This window comes from Canis lupus, chromosome 17 (assembly GCF_003254725.2).
Source record: "Canis lupus dingo isolate Sandy chromosome 17, ASM325472v2, whole genome shotgun sequence".
NCBI lineage: Eukaryota > Metazoa > Chordata > Mammalia > Carnivora > Canidae > Canis > Canis lupus.
The window spans coordinates 55028605-55051027 of NC_064259.1; the positions used below are offsets into that span (position 1 = coordinate 55028605).

The 22423-nt window shown below is 49.6% G+C and overlaps 1 long non-coding RNA gene across 5 annotated transcripts; it reads right to left on the reverse strand.

Moving 5' to 3' along the window:
- Window positions 1-2287: 2287 nt before the first annotated feature.
- On the reverse strand, window positions 2288-22356 carry LOC112664127 (uncharacterized). 5 transcript variants are annotated; one of them, XR_003139519.3, is made up of 5 exons: window positions 22089-22356; window positions 19145-19335; window positions 7051-7229; window positions 4810-5006; window positions 2288-2808 (listed from the first exon to the last, which is right to left on the reverse strand). It is a non-coding gene; the product is annotated as an uncharacterized LOC112664127 (long non-coding RNA). The 5 variants fall into 5 exon arrangements; XR_003139516.3 differs by having other exon boundaries at window positions 2288-2811; XR_003139520.3 differs by lacking the exon at window positions 2288-2808 and adding an exon at window positions 3059-3181.
- Window positions 22357-22423: the final 67 nt, after the last annotated feature.

The window sequence follows — 22423 nt, forward strand, 5'->3', positions numbered from 1 at the left end:
GTCCATGGTACCTGGTTGCGGTGGAGGCAGTTGGCTCTTCCAGTCAGGCATTAATCCTAGTGAAATACTTGGTATTTCCAGTCATTCCGGCTGGAATTAAACTTAAATCAAGCCCAAAAAAGCACAGCCAGGAGAATGTGAGCAAACTCGCCAAAGTAACCAGGCATCCGGCCTGTTCAGATGCTGGTCTCCATCCTCAGGAACTGTGGGTCCTTCATAGCCGGTGCCTGGGAAGCAGGAGAGGTCACGAACAGAGTACCCCCACTGCCCTTCCAGTCGTCTTCCCCACCCTCATCCCTGCCTTGTAAACTGCCCAGCAGTCAGACACCAGGCATCTGGGCCAGGTAGCAGAGCGAGGCAACCCGGGGCCAGAAGCTCTGGGGTGTCAGCCGGGTTGTGCTGCCTAAAGCAGACTCCATCGCCCACTGTGGGACCACTGACCGATGGCCTCCTGGGCCTCCGCTTCCCCATTTGGAAAAACAAGAGAATAGGTGTCTCACTGGGTTACTGGGTGACTGAATATAAAGCGGGCTGATACACAAAGAGTTTATGTTGTGAGTGTTGTGAGTGCCATGTGTTAGCTACTATGGCTCTCGGGGCCTTGCTCCCCTGCCGGCAGGGTGGGCCTGGGGAAGGGCCTGACCGCCAGCGCACACTTCATGCGGGTGATCTGTGCCTGTGAAGAAGTCCCTGCCTCTGGGAGGGTGCTCCCCCTCCGTGGGAGGAAGTGGGTGGACAGGCAGCTACATGCTCCGCTAGCCACACCCCATCGGTGGCTGTGCATGTGTGACTGTGCCTGTGTGTGTGTATTTACGTGTGTGTGTTTACTTGTATATGTGTGCATGGATACATGTGTGTATCTGTGCCTGTGGGTTTGCATGTACATATACACATGGGTCTATGTGCCTGGGTGTGTATGTGTGTTTGTGCATATATGTGTTCATGTATGGACGTGTGCATGTGTGTCGTGTCTGTGTATGTGTGCACGTGTGGGTTTTGGTGTGCACGTGTGTATATATGCATGTGTAGATGTGCGTGTGAGCTGTTCCTTCATGCATGTGTATATGTATTTGTGCTTCATGTATGCATATGTTCATGGGACATGTGTGTGGGTACATGTGCACATACATGTGTGCATGTTTGTACACCTGTGTGTGTGTGTCCAGGAGGAGAGTACAGAGAACCAGCCCATTGGTTCCTCAGTGATGTGTGGATGAGAATGTGTTCCCCCTTCCTCTTGTACCTGGCCTGGACCTGTCTGAGTGGGCAGTGGAAGTCCCCCAAACCCCAGAAGGGGGATGCAGGGATGGGGGGAAGTGAAGGAGATGAACATGAGTGCTTTAACCCAAGAGACGCATTGGGATGTAGACTGGAGGAGCTGAAAGGGGAGAGCAAGCCTGGGGGGTACCTCGGGGGCTTAGCGGTTGACCGTCTGCCTTCGGCTCAGGGCGTGATCCCGGGGTCCTGGGATCGAGTTCCGCATCAGGTTTCCCACAGGGAGCCGGCTTCTCCCTCTGCCTGTGTCTCTGCCTCTCTGTGTGTCTCTCATGAATAAATAAATAAAATCTTAAAAAAAAAAAAAGAAAAAGAAAAAAGGAAAGCAAGCAAAGCTGGTTACTCAGCGGTGGACACAACCCCCTACCTAAGCACTAATGTCATAGAGAGGAATCTCCCAGAAGGCATCAGTGACCAAGCTGGGACTCGAGAGTGGGTGCGCTGATCCCCAGGCCCTGGCTTTCTCACCACCCTGGGATGCCTGTCAGGGGAAAGACAGACAGATGGGCTGGGGACAGTCCCTGAGGGCTCACTTGGCCCGGCTCCAGGGCGGGTGGGGGTGGGGGGTAGGGAGCTCCAGGCTTCCAAGTGCTGGATTCCCAGGCCAGGCCCGGGGGAGAGATTGCTGAGGAAGACAGGAATGCTTGGGAGCCCCCAGAAAACAGGGGGGCCAGCGAGGTGGTTGGAAAAAGGCCAGGATATTGGTATTTTAGTTCTGTTTGTGACACATTATCTTTGGCCAAGTCAAGTCGCCTTTCTGAGCCTCAGTTTGTCCATCTGTCCCTCATCCAGCCCTGGCCTCATAGGAAGCAGCTGTGTAGGGCCCAGGTTAGAAGGACAGGCTTTAGTGGCTCCCAGAGCAGATCCCAGCCCAGCCCTGACCCTTCCCAGCTGTGTGCCTTGTAGCCTGTTTTTTATGTTGTATGTGAAACAGGGCTCACAGTGGTCTCTACCTCATAGGGTTGCTGTGTAACTAACTCCAATAATGCCTATAAAACACCCGACACAAAGACAGGGGCCAGGGAATGTTTATTACTGTTGCACTTGCTATTATTTCACAATATTGTTAGAACAAACCCAGCTTGCATAGAGGAGGCTGCTGAGCTGTCAAAGCCCCTCTGGGAAGGGAGGCAGAGAGTATCCATGGCCTCCTCCCGCTGAGAGTAACATATTTTCACCTTACTGACTTTGGGCTCGATCGTGTGACATGACGAGGCCCATGGAATATGAATGAATGTGCCAGTATGTTCCAGGTGTCAGCAGCTTTACCATGCATCGGCGAGAGCTTCCACCACTGTACCTGCTGACCCAAATGGGGCAGCTCCTACAGCTTCCCTGGAGTAGGAAGTCATGATACAAAGAAAGCCCCGGGAGCCATAGGTGACAGTCACCCACGTGTGATGTGAGTGAGAAAGAAATGTTTGTTGTCATTGTGATCCCTTAAGACTTTGGGACTGCTTGTTACCACAGCTGAACTGACACATACAGACAGTCTTAAGAAGAAGAAGGGTCTCCAAGGAGGTGTCCCATGACCTACTGGAGAAGGAAAGAGCCAAGTCTTAGAAGCTGAAGTCAAGGAAGGGATTGAAGTCGACAAAACACACACGCACACGCACACGCACAAAACATGAGGAACCCTCCATATTGTCTGCCCTTCATTTCCATAAGACATTGTGATACTTACAGGTCTCTGGAGCTAGCCAGGTTTTCCACAGGGTCGCCTCACCCCACCCCACCCCACCCCACCCCACCCCACCCTGGGAGCTCCTCACTTGTTCCTGGCCTTGATCTCTGGGTTGTTCTCACTGAGGGAGCCCAAGAAGCCCTTTGCATTGGCTTCTGTTTTGTTTGCTTTCGCTTGTGCCATCCAGTTGTGGACGAGAAGGAAACATGCCAACACTAGCCCCTGCCACAGACCAAGGGAAACATTTCCTGGCCTCCGGTTGGATGTGGCTCCCTTCCCGTGGGTCCTCCTTCCAGAGCCAGGTCTGTAAGCTTGGGGAGCAAATGTTCTGTTGCCGCGCTCTATCTGGCTCCCGTCTGAGGTTTTCCTCAGAGGGGGACCGGAGCAGGAGGGGGCTGCGGTTGCCTGCCCTCTGGTCCCAGCAGTTCTCCCACCTGGGCGCAGAGGGCCTGGCGGATGCCGCCATCTTGCTTTTGGAAGAGGGGTTGCTCCCAGAGCTGACCTCACTGGTCCGGGAAAGTTTTCCATTTGGAGTGCTTTCCATTCCAGGAGGCAAAGCAAACATCTGGTCACACAGTTCCCTTTCTCCCTGCCAGCGATCCCACTTGGGGATTCTAGACATTTGTTCCATCATTTCTTCATTTTCTTTCCGTACCATCTAGCTGAGCGTTGGCTGTTTCTATCTTTCCTCCCCTCCAGGGAGCCATCCACAGCCTCTCTCCCCTTGTGTCTGTTCCTGGCCCTGACGAGAATTTTCCTGTGGCTTTCTGTGGTCGCCGACCCTGCAATTTACCACCCAGAGCCTGCAGGCTCTCCCTGCTCTGAAGACTTTGCAAGCAGATCAGCGTGGTGGCCCCGGGTGACTGTCGCAGAGGGCCCGGGGAAAGCCGTCCCTGTGCCCCAGCAGTGCTCCAACACCCCCCCCCCCAGCTCATGGCAGCTCACAGCCCCTCTGTCCTCGTGGTGGGTGTTTTGGGGGTGCAAGGACTAGAGGCCCACGCGGGCGTCCTCAGGCGTTGCTGGCAGGATGTGTGGGACAGGCCTTGTGGAGAACAGCCTCTTGGCTCCTCACTGCTCAGCACAGCGGTCTGTGGTCCTCAGAGGCCACGCCATCTCCTCCTGCTCCTGGGTCTGCATCATCCTGGCAACTCGGCTCTCTCGGCCCCTGCTCCGAGCCCGCCACCCCAGTCCCTCTCCCCTCCTCTCCATCTCGTTTGCTCCGGCTCGCGCATGGTGTCTGGTGCTTTGTGGCTTCTGCTTCTCTGCTCACCGTCCCTGGGTCTCCGAGCTCTGCTGCGTTCTGCTGATGGGGGCCGTCTCTGTGTGGCTGCTACGAAAACCCCCAAGACGATCTGGCTGGGGCAGTTCTTTCTGTCTGGCACCTGGTCCTAGCTGGACGGAGTTCTTCCGGACCACCTCACAGGTCGCTGGTGGCCTCATGTGGCTACCAGCCTCTGTGTGGCCTTCTTGAGCTCAGGTGCCAAGCCTCGGATCAACTGGTTATTTATGGCCAGGGCTGCATGGTCACACGACCCGCAGCATGGCAACTGGGAGGTAAGGAACTGTTGGAGGTGGCCCTACTGGGCATGCAGGCTGGCCGTAGCGGACCTCGTAGCCACCTGACAGCACCCCCACTGCATCGGGCCAGGTCCACAATTCAGGAGCGCCACTGTCTCTCCCACTTCAGGCCAGCCCAGCTCTCTCCTCCTGCTGCTCGACACATGCCACCCCTGTAGTGGGCCGGTTCCTCTTGCATGTCCCCATCGCCCCCTAGCCAGAGCCCTCCGCCGTCCATCCCCTACCCAAGTGCCCGCTCAACCATTCCGGCTCCTCCTCGAAGTTTCACTCACCCTTCCCTTCCAGGGCATCTGTGAGTCCTGCTACAGATGCTGCCTCTTGCACGTGGTTTGTCCTGCACCATTTTCCATGTGGCTTCACCACGCTGCTCCTTGGTGGGGTTGACATTTGGCCAGGGCCACTGTGGAGTGTCACTCATCACCACCACGGCACACCACCACCAGTCCTATTTTCCTCCGTGGCCCAGACTCTGCAGACAGAGGAAAGAGACATGAGCTCTCCTTCTGGTGGAGACATCGGCCTGGAACCCAAGGATGGTTCAATAACAACAGCAGTATTTGTGGAATCGGATCATGCCGCTTCCTTGCTTAAGACCCACCAGAGCATTCTATTGCACCAGAAGTCACATGGAACCCTCTGTGTAGCCTGCAAGCGCCTGCATGACCTGGCCCCTGCTGACGTCCTCAACTTTCTTTCCAGCCACACTCCCCAGCCCCACCCTACACCACCACCCAGGCTTTTCAGTTCCTCAAAGACACCAGTCTGTCTCCTCGGCTAATCTGTAAACTCCACATGGCAGGTGCGAGGCTTTGTGACCACCACACTGCCTGACACGATGCACAGCACACATAGTAGGTGTTCAATAAATATTTTTCGGTGACTAAGTGAGCACCCTGTGCTTCGATGTGAATGGAGGAGAAAAACATGAGGTACTTAGGAGGAGCAAGAAGGAGGTGGGCCAGGCCAGATTAGAGAGGGAGGTGGTGGGAGACAGGCTGAAGGGGGTTCGGGTTAAACTGTGAGGCCCAAAGGTCTGGCCTGCCCCTGTAACCTGCATCCAGTGGCTGGGAGGTCTTGCTGAGGGAGGAGGAATGTGAATGATTCAAGAGGAGGCCTTTGGCAGTCACAGGCAGAACAGATGGAAGCATGAGAAACCTGAAAGTCGAGAGACAGATAGGGAGCCTTTGGAAATACCCCAGGCCTAGCTAAGGACAGATGCAGAATTGGGGGGAGTAGGAAGCAGGTGGAGTGAGAACGGACAGCTCGGAGGCCTGGCAAGGCAATGGCCAGCCTTACTGGTAGAGTGGAGAAGCAGCCCAGTCCAGGAAGGGGGGGACTCAGAGCCTCTCTACAGATGCCACAGCCTGGCTTCTTGGAGGGCCGAGAAATGGTAGAGGCAGGAGCAGGGGGCAGGTGATCAGACCAAGAGCATAGGATGGTGGCTGCGTCAGTGGGGCATGGGCTTGGCCTGTGATCACTTCTGAGCTCTGTCGCTTACCAGCTGGCTGAACCTGGCTAACCACTCAATCTCTCTGCACCTCAGTTTCCTTATGTGTCCCACAGGAACAATAATGTCCTTGTTACAGTGATCCCCTAAGGTAATACTGGCAGAGGGCACAGCATGGTACCCAACAGGCAGTCAGTCCTGGGTTAAGTAGTAACACTCTTTTGTAACCATTATTATGATTAAGAAAATAATAACATTAATCCTACAAGCTGGCAGCCCTAGAAGGACCATGATTGAAGATGGATGCACAAGAGCTCAGTTGTTGAGGGGAGGGTTGCAGGAGGGTCCTAGCGGGGCCTGGGGACACCGCTGGCCTGTGTCTGGGTTCTCAGGAAGGTTGCTGAGCCCCTTCCTGGGGACTGAAGCCCTGAGGCGTGCCAGTCATGGACTGGACTCAGCCGGGGGGAGCTGGGGGCTGGAGACAACAGGGCAGGGGGCAGGGCTGCAGCCAGGGCCCGTGCTGCAATCTGGTGTCTCCCCTGCTCCTTGGGAGCATTTCACACAAAACGCTTGGCTGAGGCAGCAGATGAAACTACAGCCTTCAGGTCTGGCTGAGGATTTGAGTCACCTGGTGCTCCCTGCCTGCAGGCAGAGCAGTGGCGCAGGCAGGCCTGGTGGCTGAAGTGGCGGCCGTATGGGCAGGAGATGTTTCTCAGGCTCCCCTGTCAGTGGGGTGCCCTCACGCTTCTGCCGAGCATCTGGGCTCCGCCCTGCTTTCTGGAACAAGGGCTTGCCCCACACACTCACCTCCGCGTGCACGTGGCTGACACCAACACTTGGAAAGGGAGTCAACAGCCTTGACTCAAGCAGAACCAAGAGCAAGCCTGGGCCCTGCTGCTTCTGCGCGGTGGGTTCTCGGGCCATCCCTGAGTGGCTCTGCGCATCCTTCTGCGCATCTAAAAGCACGGAGTTGATGCTTGTTGGGTCCTTAGCTTGAAAGTTCAGTACATGCTAGCTGGTTACTAAAATTAATCAAAAAGCTGTCGCAACCATGATCACATTTTACCTTCCCGGTAAAGCCATGGTCCAGCTGAGGCAGTTAGTGGCTCTGTGTTACAGGGGAGGTCCGGGGAGGTTCCACAGCTGGCTGAGTTTCACATAAGGCCCCAGGCTTTCCACCTTCAAGCTGGTGCTCTGTTGCCTCTGCTCGGGGTGTACAAAGAGCCCCTCTGGCTGCTTCAGATTCTGATTTAGAAGGCAGGAGGTGGATTCAAGAGATGATCTTTAAGCATCAGAACCCCCTGCCCCCCACCAAGATGGCAATGCGGGGAGCATTTCTAAAACTCCAAGCTGAGGGTATCGTACTCAAGCCCCTCAGTTGAAAAGGAACATAACAGGTGGCCATGGACAAATAGCGGAAAATTCTCAAAAGAGAAATCTCAGGCCACAGAACTCCAAGAAAGGAGGTGGAAAGGGGGTGGACCCAGAGCTTCCCAGGGATCTGAAGGATGCCCCCCGCCCTCAAAAATCCTAAAAAAGCATTGATCCTCGACAGTGGGCAGCTCTGAGATGTGAACCTGAATCTTTTCACCCCAGCTCGCTAGCCTTGTGGCTTTGACAAGTCACTTCACTTCTCTTGCCTCAGTTTTTCCAAACAAAAGATCATGCCAAGGAAACAGTCCTTGGGTACAGCTCCTGACATGTAGTGAGCACTTAATCATCAGAGCTACTGCTCTGAACATTGTTGTCACTGCCTTCGGCAGCCTCTCTGCCTTTTAGCTGCTACCTCGCCACGGCCATGGCCAGGCCCAGCCAGGAAGAAAAGAGGCACAAGGACGAGTGTGGAGACGAGGCCAACCCAACAGAAGATCAGGTCAGCTTTGCTCCAAAGCTCTGTGATCCCAAGCAGAACCTTTCCTTGCATCAGTGTGACTAGGGGCCCAGGGAGGGCCGGACAGAGGAAGCAACAAGCCCCAGCCCTCTGGCTGACAGTGCTCAATGCCACCTTGGAAATGACGGCCACCGTAAAGCTAGCCTCACTCTTTTGGACATGTGCCAGGGGAGGGGCATGGTGGGTGGTGCAGACACCTGCTTGCTCAGCCACCCCTCACAGAGCTGTGTCTTTTCCACGCGATGTGAGACAAGTGGGGACTGTCATCAATGCAGTGGCAAAAGGCAAGGGGCAGGCCAGGGAAGTGGGTGCCTGGAGGAGCTGTCCGCTTTTTCTTGGCCTGTCCTGGAGTTACGAAGACTTGGCTAAGGTTCTTAGCACTGAGAACTATGTTCTCCTCTTGGGCTTTCTCCATTACCACCAACTCTGCTCTGCTCGGGTGGCTGACCTGGGGAATTTGTTCAGCGCAAAACAAATAGAAACGTATTTTGTATTGGGTCATTGGCAGTGGGGATGCGTTCTCACTGCCCTCTGGCCTGTGACACTAGAAGCAAGACCAGCCATCATTCTACAGAAACATGAAGGCCACTTCCCTCACCCAGACATACAGACTACAGGCTAGAGGGGCATGGGACCCCCTCCCAGTGTGGTTGGGAACCCCAAGTCTCAGAAGCAATCCCACCAAGGTCTTCAGCTTGTTTGGGGTGGAACAGACATAATTCTTGGATGTTTGCCAGGGCTGTGAGCTTATTGAAGTAGAAGCTGGTTTAACCTAAAATGTAACTATTAAAAAGGAAGATTTTAAAGTAACTTTCTAATCTTCGAAGATTAAATTATGCTTAGCAGAGTTTGGGGGTTGCCAGGTGCTCTGTACAAAGCTGCCATCCTCAAGCATTAATGTGTATAAAACCAGTCAAACAACTGATTTGTACCATCTCTCAGTGAGCCCAGGTCTTTGCCCACACAGAATATCCTGTTTATCCAACGGGTGGATACTAGTTCTTGGAATACTACTTGAAAAACCAGAAGTGTAGGATCTAAGAGTCCTTCCTTGTGCTGTCTGAGTGAGGTGTCTGCACAGTTGTGATGTCAGTGTGGAAACACACTCCCTGCTGACAGGTAGTCTGTTTGGGGCCACGGGGGTGGCTGTGGTAACAACGGACCATTGAGGGCTTCCAGGCAGACAGCTTGTTCAGTTGCACACACACACACACAAAAAAAAAAAAAAAAAAAAAAAAAAAGAAGGAGGAGGGTGTGAGTGTGCTGGGGGTGGGGGCGCGCTAGGGTTGACTTGCTCATCAGTGAAGATACTGAATGGAACCTTCTAAGCTGGTATTTCTTTGGAACATTAGAATTAACATTCATTCCTGTAAAAAGTGCCCCTTGACAAATACAATTCTGCAAGTGAGCTTCTTGGTCAGACTCTGTCACCAACGCCCACATTTCCATGCACTGAGGGCAGCATCTCTTATCATTTATTCTGCTCAGTGCACTCATGAGGTGGATATTATCTGTTCCCATTTCTCAGAAGAGGAAACTGAGGCACAGAGAGATTAAATAGCTTGCCAGAGACAATACAGCCAGCAAGTGGCAGAGCAGGGCTATGAGTCCAGGCCTGCATGACACCAAAATCTTCCTCTTACACCAGGTTTCTTTAGGTGTGGTCCTTGGTCATTTGGGTCACAATTATCAGGGGTACTTGTCAAAATCAAAGACTCCTGGAATGGAAGGCTCTGGGTTTGGGACATGGGCATATACCACAAGTACCCCAACAGGGTTCCAACGGTCTTGAAGTTTGAAGAACAAAGTCCTACACAAAGCAACAAACAATGCCCATGGATGGTTAGCCTTATCTTGGCACTTTTGGTCAGGACCCCAGGGTGGGGCTTCTATCCCAGGAGCCCACCTGTCTCCAGTGTGATTGACGCACCTCTTCCCCAGGTAACTGACACTGAGACTGATCAGACCCTGTGATGAGATCCTCCCTCTCCTTATAGGGGGCCATCTGGTACCCAGGTAGGTGCTCTGTGCTGACTCAGCACCATGGCCAGAGCATCTTCTGGTCTGCAGTTACAGCGGGGTCACTCCCTTTCCTCTGTGACTTCCAGTTATCCAAGCTGTCACAGGCCCCACCAGCAAGATGGAGGGAGCGGTGTCACCTTTCCCAGGTGGATGTGAGCAGGGCAGCTCCCAAACAGGTTTCTAAACACCACAGGCCCAGTAAGAAGCCTGCTTCCCGGGGACTGGGACATGAAAAGCAGCTCACCCTCTGCTTTAGCTAATTTGTACAGATTGGGGCCCACGTGGTTACAAAACCTTCTCTGTACAGTCTGCTAGCAAGGCCTGTGATTATTTGTGGCTCTTTCATATAAAAACAAGCCCTTTGGGAGACAGGCTATCATGGCTCCCAGGCCCTACTAGCACAGTCATCCCTTTGCTTTGGGGATGGCACCAGCTCGATGGGGAAGAATCTGCGGTATGGGATGGATGGGCCCAAGACCGTGAGAAAGGAGGGAGGAAAGAGCCCTTGCTTGTATCTTTTTTTTTTAATTTTTTAAAATTTATTTACGATAGTCACACACACACACACACACACAGAGAGAGAGAGAGAGAGAGAGAGAGAGAAAGAGAGAGAGAGAGGCAGAGACATAGGCAGAGGGAGAAGCAGGCTCCATGCATCAGGACCCCAACGTGGGATTCGATCCCGGGTCTCCAGGATCGCGCCCTGAGCCAAAGGCAGGCGCCAAACTGCTGCGCCACCCAGGGATCCCCCCCCTTGCTTGTATCTGGCTGTGTCACACTGCTGCTTGTAGACAAGCCCATTGTACCCGTAGCTGATGGCCCCAGGTTCTGCCCCTCTCTGCTGTTCCTTGAGCACCTGGACCTTGTGATCCCACCCGTATGAATGCAGCCGAGCACATGTGGTCCAGCCAGGGAGGCTAAACTAGCAGGCACCAGAGAGAAAACGCATGCCCATGGTGGGTTGCTGGTGACCACCTGTCTCCAGACTTCCTCTCTGGGAGTTTAAATTTTAGATAGCAAAGGAGTTGGGGTTTGGGACACGGGCATAGGCAGAGACTCTAGAAAAAAAGGGTTAAGGCTTATTAGTGATCAGAGGTCAGTAATATGCACTGAGAGGGCAGGGAGAAAAGTGAGCCTCTGGAACGTTTTAGTTCTCCAGCCAGGTGCCAGGCACTGTGAGGTCAGCTCTCCCGTGAGGTCTCCTGTGAGGTTCCTGTCTCCTCGGTACCCCAGCAACTTTCAAATAAGCCTTTCTGCAGCCTAGGGAGCTTCTCTTGCTGTCACCTCTGGTGGAACCCTTTCCCACCCCTTACTGTGGTGACCTGTGGCCTTGGGCTCTAGAAAGAGGAAGGAAATGAATATCGCCAAGGCACCATGGTAGGATGTTGAGTCGTTTTTTGTTTTTTTTTTGTTTTTTTGTTTTTTTTTAATGCAATCCTCACGGTCTCTCGGAGAGACAGGGAGGGTGACCTCATTTATGGGTGAGCATCCTGAGGGCCCGAGGGCAGAATGACACAGTAGGGGAGACTCTTGAGCTCCGTGTCCATGGCCCTGCTCTTCCTGTGCTATGTGATGATCAGCATAGGCTGGCCCTGTGTTTCTTTGCTTTGGTTTCTATACTGAAAACAACAAGAACAACATAAAACAGACGTCAGCGTCCTCCCTGAGGGCCCCGGAGACAGCCAGCCCCTGTAGCACTTCTGAGGACGCCGTGCACAAGTGAGCTCTGGGCATGTCAGGCTGGAAGGGGCCCTGGAGACCCTCTAGACATCCCCTCCTTTGTCGGGAGAGCATACTGAGTCCAGGGATGGGTAGTCTCTAGCTAACATTTTTTGAAAACTTATTTGCCATACACACTTATGAGTATACACGAATTAGCTCATGTAATCCTCATGACATGCAGGTGAGAGAGGTTCTCTTATTGTCACCATCTTATCATCTTGAGATAAGGACACTTATGAGGTTTAGAGAGGTCAGATAATGGTTCCAGAGAAACAGGCAGAGCTGGGACTTGAACCCAGCCAATCTGATCTGGGAGCCCATCCTTGCAACCACCAGGTGAATCATGCCTATCATGCTGCCATGCTTGTCCTGCTACAGAGGCCTGGCACTCAGGTTGGCTTCACTAAGCATTATGATGTATGCGATGCTGCCCTCCTAGGCTTCTGTTTTCCTAGACACTTGAGAAACTTTGGTTGTTGACGCTAAAATTTCTGATGCTTGGTCACCACACAATGAAACAGGGAAAGGAGAGTTTTATTTGTGAAGAAAAACAAGTCTAGTATAGAAAGTGCTGATGTGTGAGGTGAAACAGGAGGGACTTTGGGACCATGGAGGTGTCATTTGGAAGTTCAGCTTTAGTAAGGGTGGTGTAAAATCAGAACTGTCCTTAAATTGTCAGACTTGACATTTAATGTTTGGTCAACATGACAGCCCTTAAAGTGTGTGAGTTGGGAAAAAAAAAAGTTATTTAATGATATTAGATGCTGTTGGCTGCTAAGTATCAGAAAATACAGTTAAATTACCTAAAGCACAGGAAGTTGTGGGCTCCTGAAGAGAAAAGTTCGGTGGCAGTGTAGCTTTCTGACCTGGTTGTCTTGAGTTGGTCCCACCCATGCTGGTGCGTGGGTCTCAAGACACGTTAGCTTCTCTCAAAGCAGTGAAACAATGGCACCCTTTCTGGGACTCACATCTACATATCATCCCACCCAGACAGAGATGAACGTTCACCAAGTCCCCTTTTCCAACCACTGAGACAACTTCCCATCAATCCCTGAATGATCCCAGGCAAAGGGATAAAAGTACCCTGATAGCTTGGACCCATCATTAAGACACTGGGGACATCCACACCAATGCTACTCATGCATTGTGGCAGTTCCCCAGTCAGGGAAGGAGAAAGGGATACTGGGCACCAGCCTAGAATTCTCACTATGACACCTCCTATTTTCTTTCCAGTTAAAAAAAAATTCATTATTTTTAAAATTATAGTTGACTCTCAATGTTACATTAGTTTCAGGTGTACAACATAGTGATTCAACAAGTCTATACTTTATGCTGTGATCACGAGTGTAGCTACCATCTGTCACCACACAACACTATTATGATACCATTGACTGTATTCCCTACGCTTGTGACTTTTACTCACTTCATAACTGAAAGCCTGGGTCTCCCACTTCCCTTCACCCATTTCGCTCAACTCCTGACTTCCTCTCTTCTGGCAAACATCATATTGTTCTCTGTATTTATGGGTATGTTTCTCCTTTTGTTTGTTTATTCATTTGTTTTGATTTTTAGATTTCACTTGTAAGCGAAATCACATGATATTTGTCTCCGTCGGACTTATTTCACTTAATACCTTCTAAGTCCATCCATGTCACAAAGTGGCAAGATCTCATCCTTTTTTATGGCTGCATTTTTTCACTCTTAAGTAAGGGATAGCAATGATTTTATACCATCTCTAGTGTTAGCTTGTAGTCTTTCCCCGTGATTAGCTAAACTTCGTTTGCTATAATTCCCAATGTCCATTAATTAAAAAGCAATTACTGTTACTTACTCCCCACTTCATATACCGAAAAAACTAGGGCATATTGCAATCATGTTTTATAAATCTTGACAGATAATTAAAATTATACTATCCGACCGAAAATTGCAAAGCCTTAAATGTCCGCTCCCTCTCACAAACAACTATTACTGGGGCTGTCTTTAAACTGGGTACTCTCAAATTCCCTGGAGAATTTCAAGCCCTGACCTGGCGTGGACTTGGCTCAGGGGTTCTGAATAAGATAAGCAGGGTCACCCTGGCCAAAGGCAGGTCCATGAGGGAACTAGGGGTGGGGAAACCCACAGCCCACCAGAAGGCATCTGTCCCATAGCCAAGAAAATGGGCCACATGACTTCTTTGGGTTCCTTCGGGCTCTATTATTTTCTGATGTAGATCTGCCTTATGCCATCCCAGATTTAGGCAAGCAAACTAGTGGTAATAAATCTGACCCAGGAATCCAATGGGACCGCTTCCTCTTACGGCTCCCCCCAGGATAAGAGTAATGCAGTGGCTCTCAAACTTTTGGGTCTCAAGACCCTTTTATAGGACCCTTTGGGATCCCCTTAAGAACACCAAAGAACTTCTACTTATGAGTTATTTCTATAGGTATTTACTATATTAGAAATTCAAACTGAAGAAGCCCTAAGACATAAGAAGAGAGAGCACACATTCCATTAGCCTCAGACTAATGTCACAACTGTCATGCAGCCTCTGGAAACTCCAGTTTGCACACCTGAGGGAATGAGAATTCAGAAGGCAAAAATCACCTTAGGATTATTATTAAAATACTTTGGGTCCTGGACTCACTGTAGTAGAACAGATATTTTGAGAAAACAGGCCTTTGAATCTGACTGTCTGGGTTCAAATTCTTGCTTCAGTATTTAACCTTCTTGTGCCTCAGTTTCTTCAGCTACAAAATGGTGACGATAATAGCATTTACCTTATGTAGCTGTTGGAAGATCTCATAACATAAATACCTATAAGGCACTTAGAACAGGACCAGTATATGGTAAATAGTACGTATTAATACAAATCAATCACTACTGGCCTAAAATAGGAGCTTATACGTCACTAGTATAAGTGTAGACCTTTGTGCCATCCTCCTGGGGCTTGCCTCTCTGCCTGGTTTATAGACGCTGGTGGTGTGCCCCTCAGCCCCTGTGAAGCTGTGAGCTCCCGGCAGCCACTCCTCTGACCCCTCCTTGGTGCCCAGCACTGTCTTGTATTCAGGAGGAGCCCATATTTCCTGAATAACTGAGTCACTAAATCTGTCTCAAATGAGCAAGCAGAGAAGTCAGAGCTAGCAGCCAGGGCTCCTAACTCACTGTGTTGAGGGCAGCACCACAAAATAACAGTTCATCTGTTTGCTGCGGCCAAGGAGAGAATTAACTTAAAACAGATCACGGCATTTTCTAGATCTGGAACTCTAGAAATTGGAAACCCATCGTGGTATCCAAAAGTGCACATAGGAAAGCACGCTGGATGGCTTCCATTGGCCCATCCAGACCCTCTCTTCCCTTCCAACTCCCCGCTCTGTGTCTCAGGAAGGCTGACTTCTAGGGACTGAATCAACCTGCCTTCTGCTTGGGCTGGGCCACAGGGAGACACAGGCAGGAGATCAGAGGACCCAGGAACAAGCAGCCAGGTGTTTTTTTCTCTGGCTCCCTCCCTGCTGGCAGCAGATCACTGTTTATCTAGAGGCTCCGGCTCCTGTCAGGTAACCCTCTCCTAGCTGCCTGCATGTGTGTGTGTGTGTGTGTGTGTGTACAAGCATGCACACACTGGTGTGGGAGGATAAACACAAAGTGTTAACAGGATTGTTGCTGTGTGGTTGGTAATGATTTATCTCTTCCTTATGCTTCTCTACATTTTCTGATTTTTATGCAACATGTATTACTTATGTTAAAAAAGTTGTAGGAAATAAAGGAACACAGACCTGTGAAATCCAGTCGTTTTTACCTAAGGGTTCAAGCTCAGGGGAGACTAGAAGCGCTCAGATCTGGATCCTTTGGGGGTAGATCTGGGCCCTGATCCACTTTGGTTGAAGGAAACTAAACACACTGGTCATTACCCCCTCGATCAGATGTCATGAGGATTAATGAGATAAACATGTCTGCGGGTTGGAATTCTTAATGTGATTAAAAAGAAAATAAGAGGCCCATTATCATTCCTTGGCTTTGAGGTGGCCCTTCGACCTTGGCTGCCTCAATCTTGCTGCCATCCTGACTGCTAGGGCTGTGCCAGGTACACAGTAGAAGCAAGAGGACAAGTGGGAAAGAAGGATGGCTCAGCCTGGTGGCCTTCTGTGGCACGCTTTAGCATGCACAGAATCATTTGAGGATGTGCTAAATGCAGATTCCAAGGCATCTACCCAATAGGGCCAGGTTAGGCCCCAGGAATCTCATTTCAAAAAAGCTGGCCCTCCTCCACTCCCACACACATACATGTGAGGAATGGAAGTGCCTTGGCCACTAAGTTTTGGGTACAAGTCCTGCCCCTTTTGGGCTGTCATCCGGAAGGCTCAGTGGGCAGAGGGAGGGAGGAGGAGGGTGGATAGAGCTGGGTGGCTCAGAGGGGCAGTCAGCAGAGGCCTAAACCAACCTGGTCATCACCAGGAGGAAACCCACAAGCAGGACATTGAATCTGCCTGGGCGATTAGTGCTCCGGAAACCATGGGGACCCACTGGAGGCTTTGACTGATGCTGTGTTCTTTTCCATTTCTTCTCTGATTACATTGATCCTGTACTTTTGCTGATGTTGTGACAGTCTAATTATAGACTTCTAGGCTGCTGAGCAAACAGTCGTCCCCTCTCGGTAAATCCGCCTGTTACACAAGCGCCAGCACTGGGACACTGTCATTATATGCAGCCAACCCCATGGGTGCTGGGCAGCACTGCCACACACCCGTTACCTCTTTCATGTCACTGCTAGAGTCACAAAAGGTACAGGTAAGTTAGGTCAGGTCAGGTCGTCATCATCGTCGTCGTCCTCCTCCTCCTTCTTCTTTTTTCTTAACAGACTGGTAAACTGAGGCCCAGAGCTGTGGCTAATACATCACAGAGTCAAACTGAGGGACGCCTAGGTGGCTCAGTGGTTAAGTGTCTGCCTTTAGCTCAGGTTGTGATCCCTGGGTCCAGGGATTGAGTCCCACATCAGGCTCCCTACAGGGAGCCTCCCTCTCCCTATGTGTCTCTCATGAATAAATAAATAAAATCTTTTTTAAAATCTTAAAAAAAAAAAAGGAATGAAAATTGAGACATGGTGGGGAGTGGGAGTGGGGGCCGATGTTATTCAAGGCCTCTTTCTTTCTTTTTTTCTTTTCCTTTTATTCTCCTACCAAATATCCACTTGCGGCTTGTTCTAAGAATTTTGAAGAGGAAAAATGTCACCTGGCCAAGAGCAGAGAATATTGGCAGGATAGCATGAACTGGATGGCCTCCATCCTTGAAGATTCTCAAGAATCCATATCCTGGTCCTCCAACTCGTACGCTTCAGAAATTTGTCTGTGTCCCAGAGCTAGATGGGTCAAAGGATGCGGGTTAATTCAAGCAGTGAGCACAAGAGGTAGCTGTAAAGGCTGTAAGGAAGAGGTACATGTTCTGGCCATCCAGCATCTGAACATCTTCCCTCTGTTTGGAGAATCCCCTACATTAAGAGGTAGAGCCCATTCTCCAGAATTAAAGCTGAAAAGATCATGGAGCCTGTTTCTGGGCCATCTTTGCAACCAGGGCTTGGACACATGATCTGGGCTCTGCCAATCAGATGCTCCCACCCAGATTTTTGAATCAGAAGCTCATGGTGGGAAAAAGCAGAGAGTCAAAGACTCCAGTTATCAAGGAGTTGTGGCCATAGTGCTGGTGGCAGTTATGTCCAGTTTCCAGAGGCAGTAGTGGCCACATGTGCCATGTTTACAAAAACTTCATGGCATCCTCCCTGGGCCAGTACCGGTTCTGCAAGATGACCTTCAAGCTTTGTTCCTGGTAGCAAAGGCAAATGGCAAAGTTCTCCAGCCAGCCTTTTGATGCTGTGGGTTCCCCAATATCTTTTAAGTAAATTCCATTTTGCTTAAATCTTCCAAAGTCATTTTTGAATGCCTGCAACTGAAAAATCCGGGCTGATGTGAGGACCAGGAGATCAATGTTTGAACACTGAGAACCACAGCTGGCAGGCAAGGTAGCCGTTCCTAGCAAATGGGCATCTTCTTCCCCTGGCCGACTCTGTGGGAAGGGTGGGAGTCTCTTCCCTAGCAGGCACTCCAGTGCCGGGAATTTCAGGCGTTACAACAGCTGGTGAGACAGACATCCAGGATCTGAAGGTAAGACAGCTTCAGAGTGCACACAGGAGATATGAAATGATCAGCTGACAATTTACTTACACAGAATCCCTTTTCCCTGAAGGAGGATTTGAAAACGTTAATCCTCAGATAAGAAATCTGGAGCCCCAGAAGTGAAGGCAGCCACAACAAAGTGTTGAGAATATCCCCTCCTCTGTTCTCATCTGACCTGCTCGCCAAGCCATCCTGACAGTAAAGTGAGAAAGGGACCATGGTTGGCAAAGGGAGAGAAACGTTGTAAAAAGACAACTGTTTTCTTATGCATTCACTCCCTCATTTGATCGGGGCATACCAGCACTAAGCAGAGGTTACTTATCCTTTTTTTGGATTTTTGGATTTGGAAGCTAACACTCAGAGAGGCTGAGCCATCTGACAGGGGTGTACCAGCCATCTGATGAAACCCATCCTTTCCCTAGTGACATCGTCAGGGAGTTGGGCAGGAAGGGGGTGTAGAGACAGTAGCTCAGAGAGCTGAGGTTAGCACCTCCCAAATTGGGCATCTTCCTTTCTTTGGCAGTGCCACCATCACCCTCTCCCCCTTTCGGGGCCCCTCTACTCTTTTCAGGCTGCCTCAGTTCCCCAGAGTCTCCGGAGCTGTGTCATGCTTGAGTCGGCTAGATCGCTGCCCGAAGATGCAGCCAGCTCTTTCCTCCCTGCCCCATCAAATCTGACTAGTCTCAGCTCCATTATTCCTGTGGTTGGCTCTAAATAGAACGTACGCCTTCTTACTCCAAACCTCATTCTCTTTCTGCAACACCCAAGAAAAAAAAATATCAGCTTGAGGGAGCCCGCGAAGAGATAGAGATTGACTGGCATGGTTTCTAGGTAGGAAGCAGGAAGCCAGGTCATGCTTTGGCCTTACCAAAGACTCATCAGGATGTAGACAATGCCACTGCGGTGGTTTTAATGTAGGCCCACAGCGTAGTGGTGCTCCTTTGCTTCTTGAGTTACATGCTAATGACACAGGTGTATGCAGTTTGTGAAAGTTCACTGAGCTGAGTTTTTATGACTTGTGCAGTTCTCTATGTGTCAGTATACACAATCAAACCTTTACTTAAAAATCTTTTTAAGAAAGATTTTTAGAGGAGGGTAGTTTAATAAGTGTTTATCACAATAATCCATCTCGAGATAAGGTACTACTAAATCTTACGACTTATGAAACTACTACATGAGGATATCTGAGCACCAACTAGAAGTGGGGTTTTGTTTTTGTATGTGTGTGTGTGTGTGTGTGTTTGCTTTACAAAAATAATTGGTGACAGGATGTCTTATTTAAAATAAGATTCTATTGGGACATAAAACATTTTCAGAGTCATGGCCACAAGTAAGGCACACTGGCATTTCCTTAGCTTTTGTAGGTATAGATAAAGTACCTCAGAATGCTAAGGTCTTTAAACCATTTTGGTTGGGTGTGTTTGTTCTGGCAGAAGCTGGAGTTTGGCAAGGAGGCTCCAATAATCTTGGAAAGACAGTTTCAATATCTGGTCCCGTGTCCAATGGGCAATGACTTCTTGAGACTCCTTCCAGCTCTTGGATGCCACAGTTTTATGAGGTAGAAAGAACACTGTGTATTTTAGGAAACAAAACGGACAAACAAACAAAATCAGAAACAAAATTCTAGAAAAGGCAAGTAATGCCTCAAGAATAAAAAGGGAACCAAGAAAAAATACATACACATATATGAATAATTAATTTCTTCTCTGGCTCTTGGTTCTCCCTGCCCAACCCCGCCCCCCCTCCCCGGCCCAGTTGTCAAAGTCACCTACTGGTCAGGAGGCTGAACAAAATTTTACCTACACAAAGGTAAAAGCAAACCATGCCAGGTCAAATTCTAGGTAAGAATTTCTGAACTGTGTTCTACCTTAGGCTACTTTTGCTAATGATATCCACAAGGGACTGAAAAAATAGAAATGGCCCAAGAGTCAATGTAATATAAAATTTTGCATTAAGTTTATTATGATCAAGTGTCCTTTTTTTTCCCCCTAGACATTCTGGTTTCTAAGTAACTGGTTGCTTTATTCTCTTAAATGAATCTTTCATTCAACAAATATTCATTCATTCATTCATTCATTCATTCAACAAAACTGTTTGCCATTGGTGCTGAGCCAACTGGATTCCAAATGAGAAAAAATAAATCTTGACCCCAAGCTGCCCAACAAATTAATGTGTGATGAATCATAGACCTAACTGTGAAGGTTAAAGCAATCAAGTTCCTAGAAGAAAATAAAGGCAATGATCCCTACGGCCTTAACACCAGGCAAGGATTCTTCAAACAGGACATGAAAGCCCCAGTCCTAAAATAATAAATAAATTAATAAATTAGACTCCTTTAAACTTAAGAATTTCTATTTGTCAAAAGATAGCATCCAGAGAATGAAAAGAAAATCACAGACTGGGAGAAGATATTTGTCATGCATATACTGGGCAAGGACTTATACCCAGAATGTGTAAAGAACTCTTACAGATCACTAAGAGAGACAACTCTCTACAAATGGACAAAAAGACTTGCACTAAATACACTAAAAAGATATCAAATGGCCAGTTGCGTCTAAGAAATTTCTCGACATCACTGATCAACAAATAAACGTAAATCATAATACAATACACGCTCGCCTTTTTAAATTAAAAAGACCGATGATACCAATACTGGCAAAGATGTGGAGCAACCGGAAATCTCACATCGCTCATTGGAATACGAATTGTTATACCACTTGAGTAAACCATTTGGCAATACATTTAAAGCTTAATATGTATATACTCTGTGATTCTGCAATTCCAATCCTGTATATATAGACCTGAGGGTATAAAGGTACAGTTATGCCAGATGAATAAATTCTGGGGATCTAATGTACACCACGGTGACTATAACTAATAGTACTGTATTATATAACTGAAATTTGCAAAAGAGAGTTTGATATTAAGCATTTGCACTACACATACACACGTGGTAACTATGGGAGGTAATGGCTAGGTTGGTTGTGGTAATCATTTCACAATGTACATTAAAACATCATGTAGTACGCCTTAAATGTACCTAATTTTTAATTGCCAACTACACTTCAATGAAGCTAGAAAAAAAAAAAAGATAGTTTGTAGCAGCTTCATTCAGGATAGACAAGAACTTGATGCAACCCAAACATCTACCAGTAGGAAGAGTATATCAATTATTGAATATTTATACAATTAAATAATATACAACAATGGAAAAGAATGAACTATTGTTACATCGACCAAATGGATGAATATTATATACACACCGTTAAGTGAAAGGAGATGGACACAAAAATGCACAGACATGTAATTCATCCACATCCAGTTCAAACCCTGGAAAACTAACCTGTGGTGATAGAGGTCAGAACAGCGTTGACCCTTGAGGGACACGGAATGGGAAGGGGCATGAGGAAGCTGGAGATACCTGAGTGTACACATACATAGAAATTCATCATGGTGTAACCCCAGCTTTGTGCACTATCCTGAATGTATATCTCAAAGGGTGAAGAGAAAAAAACCAGACCATACACCCTGATTTCATGTCCAACAATAGAATCACTGTTGCTTTCCCCCACGGAGGCATGCTGATATCCTATCTCATCAACCTTCCGGGAGACTTCCCCCTGCCCCCAGAGAGCTCTTGAGATCTTGGCAGACACGGATATTTCAGGCGGGGTCGCAAGGGGAGGGATAGGGAGATCCCGCACCTGGGAAGTAACCTTCCTCTCCACCACCCAGTAGGGGGATCCGCACAAGCTCAGTAAACGTTTATTGATCACTAACAACAGCTACTATTTGATATGAGCAACACTTGCCACACAATTTGCGTGAGACACTGCACTAATAGCCTTCCATGTTCTTATCCAATACTTACAGAAGCCTAGGAAGCTGCTCTAGCTTTAGCCTCATCATACAGGTGAGCAAACAGGTTTACGGGGAGAGTTAAGTCGTTGCCCAAGGCCTTGCAGATAGACAGGTGGTGAGCGGAGGTCCCAGCCCACACTGACCTGAGTTTCGAACCTGGACCCCAAGCCGCTTGCTACGGAGCCGGCGGCTGGTGTCCAAGCCCGGCTCGCACCTTCTATAATACACGCGGCCCTCGGGGGCGCGGCCACGCGGTCGCAGTTGTCAGCCTGGGCGACCGGACTTCTCGAGGCCCGCACCCGCTAACCACACACAGGTGCAGCCTGCGGGCGGAGGGCCAGCCTCCAGGCAATTTGCTTGGGGGGAAGAGGAAGGCTTCCTCGGCTCACAAGCCACAAGCTGTTGTGTGTGTGTGTGTGTGTGTGTGTGTGTGTGTGTGTGTGTGCGCGCGCGTTTCCAGACCTCAAAACACACGCGGGAGGTAGGCGTCGGGGTGTCACTGCCCGCTCCGGAGAGAAGAGGAGCAAGGCCAAGATCCCCGGAGGAGCAAGAGGAAAGCAGGCCTGCGAGGCAGCAGGACGGAGACGGAGGAAGAGGCGACGGACGGCGACGGCAGCAGGAGCCCGGCGGAGAGCAGAGCCCCGGGACTCCGGGGTTGGGGGGGAGCCGGCCAGGCCCCTCGACTGCGCCTGCGCCTGTGCGGCGCTCCCGCCCGCCCACCCCGCCCCTGCCCGCCGCCGAAGATTTACTCGTCTCTCGGCAACCATTCAGCCGGGGGCCAATCAGGGGGCCCCGCG